General features: G+C 60.1%; 1 protein-coding gene across 2 annotated transcripts in view; it reads right to left on the bottom strand.

The window, feature by feature from the left end:
- Positions 1 to 13113, bottom strand: part of CAMTA1 (calmodulin binding transcription activator 1) — an 869043-nt gene that overhangs the window by 75565 nt on the left and 780365 nt on the right. The gene's annotated exons all lie outside the window — the stretch shown is intronic.

The raw sequence follows: 13113 nt of genomic DNA, 5'->3' as shown, positions 1-13113 counted from the left end.
GGGCTAGACGGCTGGAATGAGCTGCCTTGCTCATCTGCGTGTGAACTGCCAGGTCCACGCTCCACCCTTCTCCTTCCTCGGCTGGCACAGCTGGCCACCTCTTGGTGGCCTGAGTCCGGCACGTGGCCCAGCCCAGCACTCCCTGGGGACTCCACAGGTCACGGTCCGGTACAGGAAGAGTTCACTTCCTCCTCGGCCTGAAGCTTCTCTCATGGGGCCTCCAGGGCAGGAAGTATTAAAACTACACACCTGTCACCTGTCACCTGTCGGGATGCCCAGAAGTATTAAAACTACACACCTGTCACCTGTCACCTGTCGGGATGCCCAGAAGAGTCCCGGGGGGACGGTCAACACAGCGGCAAGGAGCTGGCTCCAATTGAGACCTGGACGGGAGTCCAGGGTTTGAGCTTGCTGCTCTGCGCAGCTCACTTAGCCTCAACATTCTCATCAGTTAAATGGGAAGACAGTAGCTCTTGCCTCTCTGGTGGGCCAGGAGGAAGCAGGACCCACAAGCTTAGTGCTTCCTGCGTGGCTTCCAGCAGAGGAGCCGTGGCTGTGGCTGCCCCGCCTGGGACCGGGCTGGGGAAAGGAGGCTTCCTGCTGGGAAATGCACAGGTAGCTCCACCGGGGAGCGCTGGCGGCAGCTCTCCGTGGCAGCTGTGGCCCTCAGCCTGTGCTGTCAGTCAGCAGCTTTCTCCAGAACGTCCAGGTTTTCAAAGGCAAAGACTCTGTGTGGTCTGGCTGGAGCCCCTTGCAGCCCTGCTGCTTTCCTGGTTGGTGCGCCTGGCTCAGGTGTTAGCTCCCTTTCTTTACCCTCTGCTCCTCTGGAGGCCTGCAGGGTCCCACTGCCTGCACGTTCACCTGTCCCCAGCCAGCTCTGGCTTTTGGCAGGTCCTCAAGGAGGAGACGGACGTGGGCCGAGAGGCACCTGGCCCCGAGCTCACCGAGCTGTCCACCTCTCTGCCTCTGGGCAGTGCCTCCAGCTGGGGACTCCCTGGAGGAATTCTCTGCAGACCCCAGGGACCCTGGCTCCTGTTGGCTCTGGCCCCCTTGGGTCCACTCTTTCTGAGCACCCCGCCCTGCAGCCAGAAGGGAAGGCCCAGGCCAGAGGCTTTCAAACCTCATCGACACTATAGAGCCCCTCCTTCCGATCAACGCAGCCTGGAGATTGTGATGTCGGTGGTCTGGGGAGTGCTGGGCACCCAGCTCCTCTGCCCCACGCCCAAACTCAGCAGCGACTGCAGATCTGGGAGCAGACACACCCATGCGCTGAGCCCAGCCCGTCCTGGAGCAGACCCATTGCCGAGCCAGGCTGGACGTGCTTCTGGGAACCCCCCAACCAGCTGAACTTGGCTCTCTGGGGAGAGGAGCTGTCCTCAGCGCAGCCCCACTGCCGGCTTCTGGCCTCCCGGCCACAGCCCACTCGGGGGCCTTGGGTCTCGGGGTTGGTGAGCATGTCCTCCCCATGCCTGGGGCATCCCTGCTCTGTCTGGTTTCCCCTCCAACCCCCGATGGGGTTGCAGCAACTGCCTCCTTTCCTGCCTCTTGCCCCCTCCTTGTGTTGTGAAGGTCATAAAATGAAAACCCAGCGGAGGGTGACAGATTGCACAGAGACTTTCTGGACGCTTGATGCAAATTGCGTACTGTCCAGGCACATTCAATACGCAGACTGTCTCCCTCCGGCCTGGGTCGGGGGGAGGGGCGAGGAGAAAGCCCCCCACACCGCCCAGGTGGTGAGTTGTTAGTGCGAATATCAAACGCCATCAAGATGGCTTTTCACGAGTCACGCTCTGCTGGCCGACCGGTAATGAGTCAGCAGGATTTCTGCAGGGGACGACTGCTTAGGAAGCAGGGTTCACACACGCGCACGCCACCCCCTCCTGCTTCGGGAAAGCTGCGACAGGGAAATTGCATCGAAAGTCAGCTTGGTCCAACGCAAGGTCAAGGCGCATCATGGGGAGTGGGGCACAGACAGGAAGGGAAAGGGGAGTCCCTGGAAAATACCCGGCCTCCTGGGTGGCTCCGGGTCCCACCCAGCCCCTCTTGCTCCTGCTCGGATCCTGTACAGACAGCCCCTCTGCTTAGCGTCCTACACAGGGGACCTGGGTGGGGGTCCCTGGGCCACTCAAGGATGGAGGATACCTGCGTCCCTACGAAGGCTGGGGCAAGGCAGGTAGCAGAGAGGGGAAAGAGCAGGCACCGGGTGGGATCGGCCAACCCCCCACCTGGACCTGCTCAGGCCAGGAGCTGCCAGGAGAGACGATGGCCACCAGTAAACAGGTCCCCAAGAACGTGGCTGCTGCCCCCTGACCCATGCCTGGAACTGGCTGAGGCCCACTCTGCAGAGCTGAGGCTGGGGGCGGCCATCATGGGAGCCTCCCGGCCCCCTCCCTCGCCCCCCTGGTCCGCACGTGATGTTTGTCCTCATGACAACGCCTGGCAAGGCAGCGGTGCTCCCGCTAATACGAATAATCAAAATGAAATCAATGACATCAGCAGGTGGCCGGTGTTTCTGAGAGCGTCTTCTGATGAACAATTTACCCAAGAGGCGGCCGACCGCGGAGAAGAGAGATATCGAGACCTGGAGGAGATGGCTGGGGGTGGGGCTTAGCCCATGTGGTGGGGGTGGGGAGGGGCAGGCTGCCAGCCAGGGCAACTGGTTATGACCCCCTGGGGAGCAGGCCGGGCGCACCTCCCGTACACCCCATGACGCGACGCTGAACTGCGCGCATCCCCTAGTCACCTGTGGACATCCTGACCCCTGTGCGACTGTACTGGAGACAGGAGGAGACAAGGTTAAATGAGGTCATTTGATGGGGTCCTGATCAATGGGAAAAGACCCCTGGCACGCCCTAGGACAGGAAAGGCCACCTGAGGACACAGAGAAGGCGGCTGTCGGCAAGCCAGGCCCAGAGGCCTCCCCGACTCCGACCCCGATGGCACCCGGGGCTTGCACTCACTCGCAGCCCCCAGACTGGGAGCCGCCCAGGTGGTGGGGGTGCTCTGTAGGCAGCATCTTGGTCTGCTGGGAGGGGCTGACTCGGAGCTCTCCAGGCCGGCCACTTCTCATCAACAGCTCTGGAGGCCGGGAAGCCACTGTCAAGGGCTGGCACCCGGAGAGGCCCTCTTGCTGTGACGTCACCGCCTGACCGAGGGAAAGGATGAGAACTGTCCCCTTGGAGCCCTTGCCATGGTCAGTGGGGTCCTGCTGGTGAGGCCGGAGCCGCCTCAGTCGGCTGCACACCTCCAGTCAGGCCCCGCCCCGCCACTGTTGCACTGGGGATGAAATTTCATTGTGAGTTTGTGAAGGGACAGACGCTCAGACCGCTCAGACCGCGGCTCACGCGGATCAATGCACACCCTGGGGCCCCAAGCCTCCCCCATCGCCAGCCTCCGGGCTGGAGCACAAACCCCTGGAGCAGACACCTGCCTGGCACTCACTGTACCTGCTGTGTGTGGTGAGTATGCGATGTGTGGTCTGTGTGTAGTGTGTGTGCTATGTATGTCTCTGTGTGTAGCCTGCGGTGTGTATGGTATGTGTGTGGTATATCTGTGTGGTATGTGATGTGTATGTGTGTGATATGTATGTGGTATGTGTGTGTGGTGAGTGAGTGATATGTATGTGTGCCAGGTGCACGCATGCGGTATGAGTATGGTGTTTGTGGTGTGTGTATGTGATATGTGTGTGATGTGTGTGGTATGTGTGTAGTATGTGTGTGATAAGGTATGGTGTGTGTATGATATGTATATGTGTGTATGATATGCATATGCCCTGTGTGATCTGTGTAGTGTGTATGTGGGGTGTATGTGATATGTATGTGGTATGTGTGGGGAGTGTGTGTGATTAGTGCAGTGTGTGTGTGTGATCTGTGATGTGTGTTGTGTTACATATGTCGTGTGTTGTATATGGTGTGCAGGTGGTGTGTATGTGATGTGTGTGCAGCCTGTGATGTGTGTGATGTGTGTAGTGTGTATGTGGTGTGTGGGTTACATGTGTGTGTCGAGTGTGTGTGGCCTGTGTTGTGTGTGATGTGTGTAGTGTATGTGTGGTGTGTGTGTGTGGCCTGTGATGTGTGTAGTGTGTGTATGTGGTGTGTATATGGTGTGTGTGTGTGTATGTGTGGCGGGAGTGTGTGTGACATGCGTGTTGTGTCTGTGATAAGTGGGTGGTGTGTGTGTGTGGCCTGTGATGTGTGTGGTGTGTGTGTGAGATATGTGTGTAGTGTGTGTATGTGGTGTGTACATGGTGTGTGTATGTGTGGGGTGTGTGTGTGACATGCGTGTTGCGTGTCTGTGATAAGTGGGTGGTGTGTGTGTGGCCTGTGATGTGTGTAGTGTGTATATGTGGTGTGTACATTGTGTGTATATGTGGGGTGTGTGTGTGACATGCGTGTTGCGTGTCTGTGATAAGTGGGTGGTGTGTGTGTGTGGCCTGTGATGTGTGTAGTGTATGTGGTGTGTACATGGTGTGTGTGGGGAGTGTGTGTGACATGCATGTTGCGTGTCTGTGATAAGTGGGTGGTGTGTGTGTGGCCTGTGATGTGTGTAGTGTGTGTATGCGGTGTGTACATGGTGTGTGTGTGTATGTGTGGGGGTGTGTGTGACATGCGTGTTGTGTCTGTGATAAGTGGGTGGTGTGTGTGTGGCCTGTGATGTGTGTAGTGTGTATGCGGTGTGTACATGGTGTGTGTGTGTATGTGTGGGGGTGTGTGTGACATGCGTGTTGTGTCTGTGATAAGTGGGTGGTGTGTGTGTGGCCTGTGATGTGTGTAGTGTGTATGCGGTGTGTACATGGTGTGTGTGTGTATGTGTGGGGGTGTGTGTGACATGCGTGTTGTGTCTGTGATAAGTGGATGCTGTGTACGGCTCAGGGAGCCCTGTCTGGTGTCGGCAGCTGTCCACGAAGACTTCTTCCCTCACCACTATAAATCCCCCACCTCCTTCCAGCCCAGCCCAGCCTGGCACAAGCCCCGCCTCCCAGGCTGCTCTGGCCCTCCTCGCCCTCTCAGGGGGGCTGCAGGCCGAGTCCGTGGAGGCCGAGTCCCGAGGCAGGGGTTGGTGAGCTGCTCACTGCCCCCTCCCGTGCGGGAAGCAGTGCCCCCCCCCCCCCCCCGGCAGATGCAAAGTAGTGAAGTAGTGCAGCGGAGTGGCCCTGGGAGCGACTGGCGCTCGGTCACGCCCACTCCAGCACAGCCGCTTTTGTCTTCTTGGTCATCGCTCCCACCTCCGAGCTGTAAGCGGAGCTCATGTCTCAGTAGCACTCGCAACACAGTGACAGTGGGCCTTGGACACGCCCCCACGGGCCAGGTACGGTGGCACACGCTGCAAGCATAAATAACCACAACACGGCCCAGCCGGGCACCTGCTGGGGCAGGCGCTGGGCGCTCTCGTGCTCACAGTGGTTCTCAGAGTGTGGTCCTGCACATTCCCAGGCCCTATTGCATCGGGAACTCCACAGCCCTCCAGGGGATTTGGGCTGGAGTTTGAGGACCCGCGGTGTGGAGGGGACATCTCCAGCGTCCTCCGATGCTCCTGTCATTCAACCAGAAATGAAGGCTCAGCGAGCTTTGGTAACCAGCAGGTGAGTGCTGGTGGGCAGGGGCTGCAGATTCCAGCACCGGGGGCCTGCGGGGCCACCAGGCAGCAGGCAGCAGGCAGGGGAGAGAAGCCTCCAGAGATCCCTGTAGGCACAGCCAGGCTTCCTCCTCTCCCAGACACAGGGAGTCTGATTCCTGGATTCCTGCATGGCCCAGGTAACCAGCCTCCTGGGCTGCTGATGCTGGCCGCCTAAGGGACCTCGCTGGCTGGAGGCAGGTGGAGCTATGTAGGCAACAGGAGCTCCACAGCCCCTGGCTCCTGATTGTGCTTGGGCCAGGCCAGGTGGGCAGCCAGGCCCGAGTGAGCGACCGCCCAGTTGGCTGAGCCCCCAGACCAGAGCAGAAGAGACTTCAGCCTCCAGGGTGCTGTGGTGGTTCTTGCTCTTAGCACACGAGCTAGTGGGAGAGGGGGAGGGAAGCCCAGGGGAGGCCGCTGCCCCGAGGGGTCCCCAGATGTGGGCCCAGGCTGAGGTGTCTGTTACTGGCGCACCTCAGGGACACTTTCAGAGAGGAGAACTGGCAGACAGACCTCACCCCAGACAGCCAGTGTGGGGTTTGGGGGCGGGGTTGGTTGACACAGGGGTGTCAGGCTTGGAGTTCCTATTACTGGGGTTGAGGTGGGCGTGGGGAGGGCCAGACTGGGGGCCCAGGGGCCACCCCTCTTGGTCATCTATGGAAGCTACAAACCATGATTCCTGAATCTCCCTGAGACACAGGCTGAGGCTACATGGGAAGAAGGTGCTGGGGCTCAGAGGTGTGGGGAGCCGGTGGGAGCTGAGCCCCAGGACCACGCTGGCCTGGGGGCTGTGTGTCGGCAGCTCTTTGCCTCTCATATCACGTGACCTTGGGAAGTCCTTGGTTCCTCTGGACCTCGGTTTCTTCGTCTGTAGAGTGGGTGTTCTTGCTGGTCCATTGTTTCTCAAAGGATGTCATACACCTGCCAATGAGAGGGCCTGAGCCCTGGGGTTCTGGTTTGCGGCACCCACAGGCAACGGAGGCAGACCAGGGCCAGCAAGCAGAGCTGGTGAGAGCCAGGGCCTGCCCCCTGTTCTGTGTCTGGAAGGATGACAGGGCAAGTTCAGCAGGAGCGTCCATCACCACGGTAACGGCACAGGCAGCACCTGCTGGAGTCGACAGCCGGCTTTCTGGACAAGGGAAGAGGTTTCTTGGTGCCGTGGTGAGCAGGTGACAAGGACAAGCAGCAGTGTCCCTGACCAGAGGGCCGTGGGGCCCTTCCTCCTCCTTAGCCTGGCCTCATCCCTACTCTACCCATGGAAGATCTCAGAAGAGGGGAAGCAGTCAACTTGCTGTCCAAACCAGGTCTCCTTGGAAATGGAAAAGGGGCACTGTGCTCATTTGTCCGGGCAGTGGGACAGCTGGGAGGCTCCCAGGGACCCCAGGTGTGTGGGAGGCCGTGGGGCAGGAGAGGGAGGTGGCCACGTGCCTCAGAGGAGTGAACGGGAGCCCCTTCCGGGCCGCAGGTTGTTGACAGCAGCAGGCTGTCGCTACGGCAGCAAAGTCGCGGGGAAGCAGCGGCGGCGTTGGGTTAATTTCCACTGTATCCTTGTTGACAGGAATAAAGGCCCTGCTTCTGATTTCTTGGTTCAACTGGATGGAATTTTCATTAGATTTAACTTCCCATAGCCAGACACCCACATACTATTCAATTTTCCCATCTCACCACTCAACTCTGACTCTCCTATTGGTCCTGGGGACAAGATTTTCAGAAATCTCATTTCCAGGAGCGCAGAGGCTGAGGGGGACAGGCTGGGATGTGTGTGTGTGTGCGTGTGTGCACACACGTGTGCCTGTGACAGGAGGCGTGTGCCTGACCCAAACCAGCTTGAAATTCCTGATACTCATTAGGGGGACCCAGGCATTGGGGCTCCCCCTGGGACCAGAGGGCACGGGCTCCCGTCCTACGTCACATACACCCTGGGAAACTGCCCAGGTGGCAAGCTCCGGGCAGAGCGCTGAACCTGAGGGGGAGGGGAGAACTTTCTGGCTGCTAAGGCGACAGCCAGGCCCCTGCCCCCAAGGCTGGCCTCCACGTCCGAGGCGTCAGTGACAGGTGTTTCTGTCCAGCCATGCTGAGCAGGCCAAGGGTGCTGGAGCTACCAGGCCACGCGGCGTTGTCACAGCGGCCAGGCCTCCCACGCACAGGAGTGCGGGTGTGCAGTGCTAGAAGCTCTGGTTATCTGGGAATGCCTGGGGTGCCACTCGGCAGGGAGAGGAGCTTCAATAGTCCTCTCCACATCCCGGAGCCGCGCGGCTTCTGGGATCCTCGTCTCATTCAGGCACAGCCACAGCCGGTGTCCCAGGCATGGGAGTGGCAAGCCGTCCGGTCCTCCAGGCCGCTTGGCAGCAGGGACAGGGGATCCAGAGGGAGTCCAGAGGCTTCCATGTTGCTTCTCATCAGATTGCCCGAGGACCCAGCCTCAGCCGCCAGCCGGGAATCGGGGGCAGTGCTGCAGAGAGGCCGCCAGGGAGACTCCGGTCTCTAAAGAGAGGCTCAGATTCTGGGCCGTGAACAACGGCGAGGAATCCTAAATCTGACAAAACCGCCCTGGCACAGAGGAGGGGCTCAGAGCCAGCTCCCGGTGACAGGCAGGCCTGGGACATGGGTGGGCCCTGCTGTGTCTCCAGCTCTAGCCCAGAGGAGCTCCCACAAAAGCCCACGGAGCAGGTGAGCGGTTAAGACGGAAGCGAGTGGGTGTCCGGGGGGTGAGGAGCCGAGGAGACAGGGCCTCTCCTTCTGTCCTTCTCCGGGGCCGAATCAGTTCTGGGGCATTTACCAGAGGGAGAAACACACATGCCAAACAAACCTGGATCCCAGGGGCAGGCGCAAGCCGCCGGTCCCCACCTAAACCCAGCCTTCCGCTGAGGCCAGCAGTTCTGGCAGGAGGGGCAGTGGCTGGGCTTGCCTGGAGAGCCAAGGCTCCCACGCACCTGCTCCTAACCAAAGGGTGCTGCCCCGGCCCCCTCCGTCACCCCCACGTCCTGGGTTCACAGGCAGGAGGCAAGGCCTTTACCCCGAGGGACAGAGCTGACACCCATGCCTGCGGCCTGCCATAGATACGCAGGTGGGCTTCCTGTTACGGGACTCTAGGACTTCCCACAAGTTCAAGTTACTGAGGGGCGGGCAAGGCCCTACCAGTCCTGGCAGTGATGCCTCAGCTGCAACTCCAGGACACCTCCAGGGTTGTCTTACCTTAACCCGGAGTCTACAGAAAGACCTAGAACACCCAGAAACTCTGTCCCCAATTCTCTGTGCTGTCTGGGAGCCTCCCTAACCTGACCCTCCCCCTGATGCGAGAGGCGACTGCCTCCCAAGGAGGCGTCAGGCCTGCAAAGGTGTGAACCCTGCTCTTGCCGGACATGCTGTAGCTGGGGAGTGTGTCCTGGGGGCCCCACATGAGTACCCCGCTCCCCAGGAAGTTCAGGTTCTGGGGCCACCCCTCCACGTCAGAACGTGGGGGGAGGGTGGGAGCCGCCTTCTCACAGCCCCCAGTCTTTGCTCAGGCCTGGCTGGGTCTTGGTGGCTTTGGGGGTGCCTGGAGGTGCCCGAGCCTGCGCCCTCACTGGCCAGAAAGAAGCCCTCAAGCCTTCCCAACCACAGCCCCTCGCTCCCGGGGCTGCTCCAGCAGGCACCTTGTTGGGACTTTCTCTGCCATGGGCTCCTCTTTCCCTACAGGATCTGCCCAGGCTTAGGGACAGGCCCTACGACCCAGGGGTGGCGCCCTTTCCCACCCCGACTCAGAAGAGATGGAGCCTTGCCCTAGGGCCTCTTCCGTGGTTCTGGACTCTCCCCAAGCCAATCCTCATCAGAGCCTTCCACCACCTCCCCAACGCCAGGTCCAGAGGCAGGGGTGGGGATGGGACCCCCCCCATCCCGGACTGGGTTTGCATCTGGGAGCTGGGCTGCTGCTGGCCACCAGGTGGCGCTCATCAACCAGGAACGGGCGCAGCAAGGCCCAGGGAAGCCTTTGTTGATTTTACTTCTTGATATTCTATAATCACCAGGATTACAATCTAAGCAAAAAAGCAAAACAAATAAACACAGCCCCCCTTACTGGGTCTTTGGTCTTTGTCTGAAAAATTACGAGAAAACAAAAGACTGCATTGACTGTACAACCCAGGGCCTGGGTGTTAGCAACGGCGAGGACTTCTGGGCAGGCTGAGGAAGGGCTGGGGTCCTGGAGGACAAGGGCTCCGCTGAGCTGAGAGGACCACAGCACGACCACGGCCATGACCATGACCATGACCGTGGCCTCGGCAGCAGGCGAGGCAGTGCTGGCGGCTGGCCCGCTGTGTTTTCCCCGCTGCCGCAGGCCACCTCTGGGCTATCGGGGTTCCCTGTCTTTGGCCCTGGCTGCACCAGACTGCACACTGCCTGGAGCCCAGGGGCCGCCCTTTCTGTGAGCCTGTGGGGAGGAGGCTGAGCCTTGGGCTCCTGCAGGCAAGGACCTAAGGCGTTTGGGGTAGCATGGGATGCTGGGAGCCGTAACACCTGGAACCCCACTAGTCACCATGCCTCCGCCGTCACGCTCCACAGGGCTGCACCCCAGCTTTCCCACTGCTCTGACTGTGGCCTCTGCAGCACTATGGACTTAACACTCATCACCTCACGCTCAGTGCAATCCCTGCCTCTCCACACTTGTCATGGCTTCTCCAGTCCCAACACGTCCATTATCGTCTCACGTCTCAGTCGCCTCATCACTCACGCCCTGCACACTCTCACCCTCAACATGGCCTCTGCCACCTCACCATCAGCAGGAACTCTGTCCCCTCACCCTCGTCACATGGCCTTTGTCATCTCCCACTCTAACAGCCTCCATCCCTCCACACTCATCATGGCCTCCATCCCTCCACACTCACCATGGCCTCCATCCCTCCACACTCATCATGGCCTCCATCCTTCCACACTCAACATGGCCTCCATCCCTCCACACTCATCATGGCCTCCATCCCTCCACACTCACCATGGCCTCCATCCCTCCACACTCAACATGGCCTCCATCCCTCCACACTCATCATGGCCTCCATCCCTCCACACTCATCATGGCCTCCATCCCTCCACACTCAACATGGCCTCCATCCCTACACACTCAACATGGCCTCTGTCCCCTGAAGCTCATCATGGCCTCCATCCCCTGACACTCAACATGGCCTCTGTCCCCTGACGCTCATCATGGCCTCCATCCCCTGACACTCATCATGGCCTCCATCCCTCCACACTCAACATGGCCTCCACTCGTCATCCTCACCCAGCCCTGGAAGCCTTGAGCCCAGTGTGTCCCTTCACCTCAATGCTACTCCAGCCAGTACTGCTCTGCCCACTTTTTGCTGCTCCCTGCAGAATGATGGGAGCCCCCGCAGCTCCTCCTCGTCTCCAAACCCTGCAGACCCTCAAGGCCTGAGGAGAGCCCCCTCCCGTCGTATGTGCCCAGCCCCCTCCCCAAGGTGCTGGCATTGCAGCACTTGGAGGCAGAGTCATCTGCTTGCCCTTAGGGCCATCGTTCTCTGGACTCTGGCTGGCAAAACCTCTGGCAAGAGTTCCCTGAGGGCAGGGCCTGGCTTCCTCCTCCGTGGCACCCACCCCAGGGCCCTGCACCAGCTGAGCTCAGAACAGGAGCTTGAACAGCTTGTCATACTCCAGGGTCCGAAGGACCCCTGGAGGCCTGTCCAGCTGGGTGCCCACCTGAGTGGGACAAGCATGTGCTCAGCCCGGGAGCGCTCAGTCTTCAGAGGCTTCTGCTCTGGGTGCGGCCACATCTGGACCCCAGGTGCTTTATATCCATGACGTCCCCTGATGGCTGCACGGGCCCTGGGGGAGGGGGCCACACCGTCCCCACCGGGAAAGAGGACACCGAGGCTCCGAGAGTTCAGGAGCTTGGCCAGGCCTCGCCCTGGTCAGAGGGGAGCTGGGGCTTGGCCGCCTGCCATCTGGCCCACTTATACGTTGTGTGAGGGGACAGGATGGGGCCTGAACCGTCTCCAGGGACTGCTGCTCTTGGTCCCCAGGCACAGAGATGAGGCTGCTCTTGGAGACAGCGTATCGGAGGCGGTGCTAGTGCCAGGCTTCACCTGCTGGGCCCTCATGTGTCCCCGTGTGCCGTGGTGACGGAAGCAGCAGCGTGCAGGTGCATGTGGCGTGGTGTGGAAGCTTCCATGTCACATGAGGGCAGGAATGGGCTGGGTCCTTGGGCCATGCTGCTCCTTCCTGCGTGGCCCTCCCCATCCTGCCGAGGGCATCTGCCCTAGAGGCCTCCAATTCAGGACCAGGAGACTCTGGGATGGCAGCTTGGAGAGAGACAGGCTGGGAGGCTGCTGGGGCTCCCTGGTGATGGCTGGGGCTTGCTTGGCAGTGTGGTGCCAGCTGGCCAGCAGGGGCACTCCAGGAAGAGCCCCTGGGGGACAAGTGGGTGAGATGCTGTGAGAACAGAGTCCCCCTTCACCCTTCGCTAAGGATGCTTCAGCCCCACCGGCTGCTAGCCATGAAGTGACTACAAGTCTGTCCCCTCCCCCTGCTGCCAAGAAACGGGGCAGGGCAGAGAGCCACGGGCGCTCCGAGGGTGAGAATGGTCTCTGGGGCACTGGCTCCATCTGGCTGGAAGTGAAGCCGTGGGCCACGGAGCAAGCCTCCGCCAGACCTTTGCCTGTGCTTCCATCTCCCACCTTGCAATTGACTCTCAGTGGTTGATGTGGGGAGCGGACCCCCCACATTCACACTCAGCCCCTCATGCACACCTCGGGCGTTTGCCAGGTGCAGCGCTCCTGCACTGTCCAGCCCAAATCCCAGAATTTCCAGAACGAGATGCGCCGAGCTTCAGATCGCCTCCCCCTGGGTTCTGTAAACTCCTACCCTCAGCCAATCATCAGAGACCTTGAGCCGAGATGAGCAGTTCTGTGCATTGTGGGCCCAGAAGCTGGGGCCTTCCGGGGTGTCCCTGGCTGAGCCCAGCTCTCCTCAGCCCCGAATGGCTCACGTGCAGAACCTCATTCGCCAAGTGCTCAGGAAAACACTACACTTCCCAGTGTCTCTTGCAACTGGGGCTGACCATATGGCAAGTGTCTGGCCAATGACACAGGTGGAAATGACATGATGTCGACGGGAAGAAAAGCTTTCCCCCCACTCTACCTTCTCCCCTTCCCACTGCTTGGAATACAGTTGCAATAGCAGGAGCTGGAGCAGCCATCTCAGGCCTCATGAAAGGGGGCTACACCCTGAGAACGTCTGAGCAACCAACTGGAAGGAGCCTGGGTGGCTGATTGACACCTGGGGCTGCCATATCAACCCTGAACTGCTCTGCAGGAGAGAAATCCACTCCTGTTTTATTTAAGCCACCGGTCCACAGCTTGTAAGGGCTCAGGACAGGATCCCAGAAGACGGGGGGAGCTTTGGGAACTGGGAATTCCCATCGGACACCTTAGTGTTTGTCTATTTGTTTTTCCTCCTGGAGAAGGCATCCAGAGTGCGGGCTGACCCAAGGGCAGGGTTGCAGGACTCAAGATG

Source organism: Lepus europaeus, chromosome 5 (genome assembly GCF_033115175.1).
Source record: "Lepus europaeus isolate LE1 chromosome 5, mLepTim1.pri, whole genome shotgun sequence".
In the NCBI taxonomy this organism is placed as follows: Eukaryota; Metazoa; Chordata; class Mammalia; order Lagomorpha; family Leporidae; genus Lepus; species Lepus europaeus.
The sequence above is the reverse complement of the archived record's forward strand: the minus strand, read 5'-3'. Positions and strand labels throughout refer to the sequence as shown.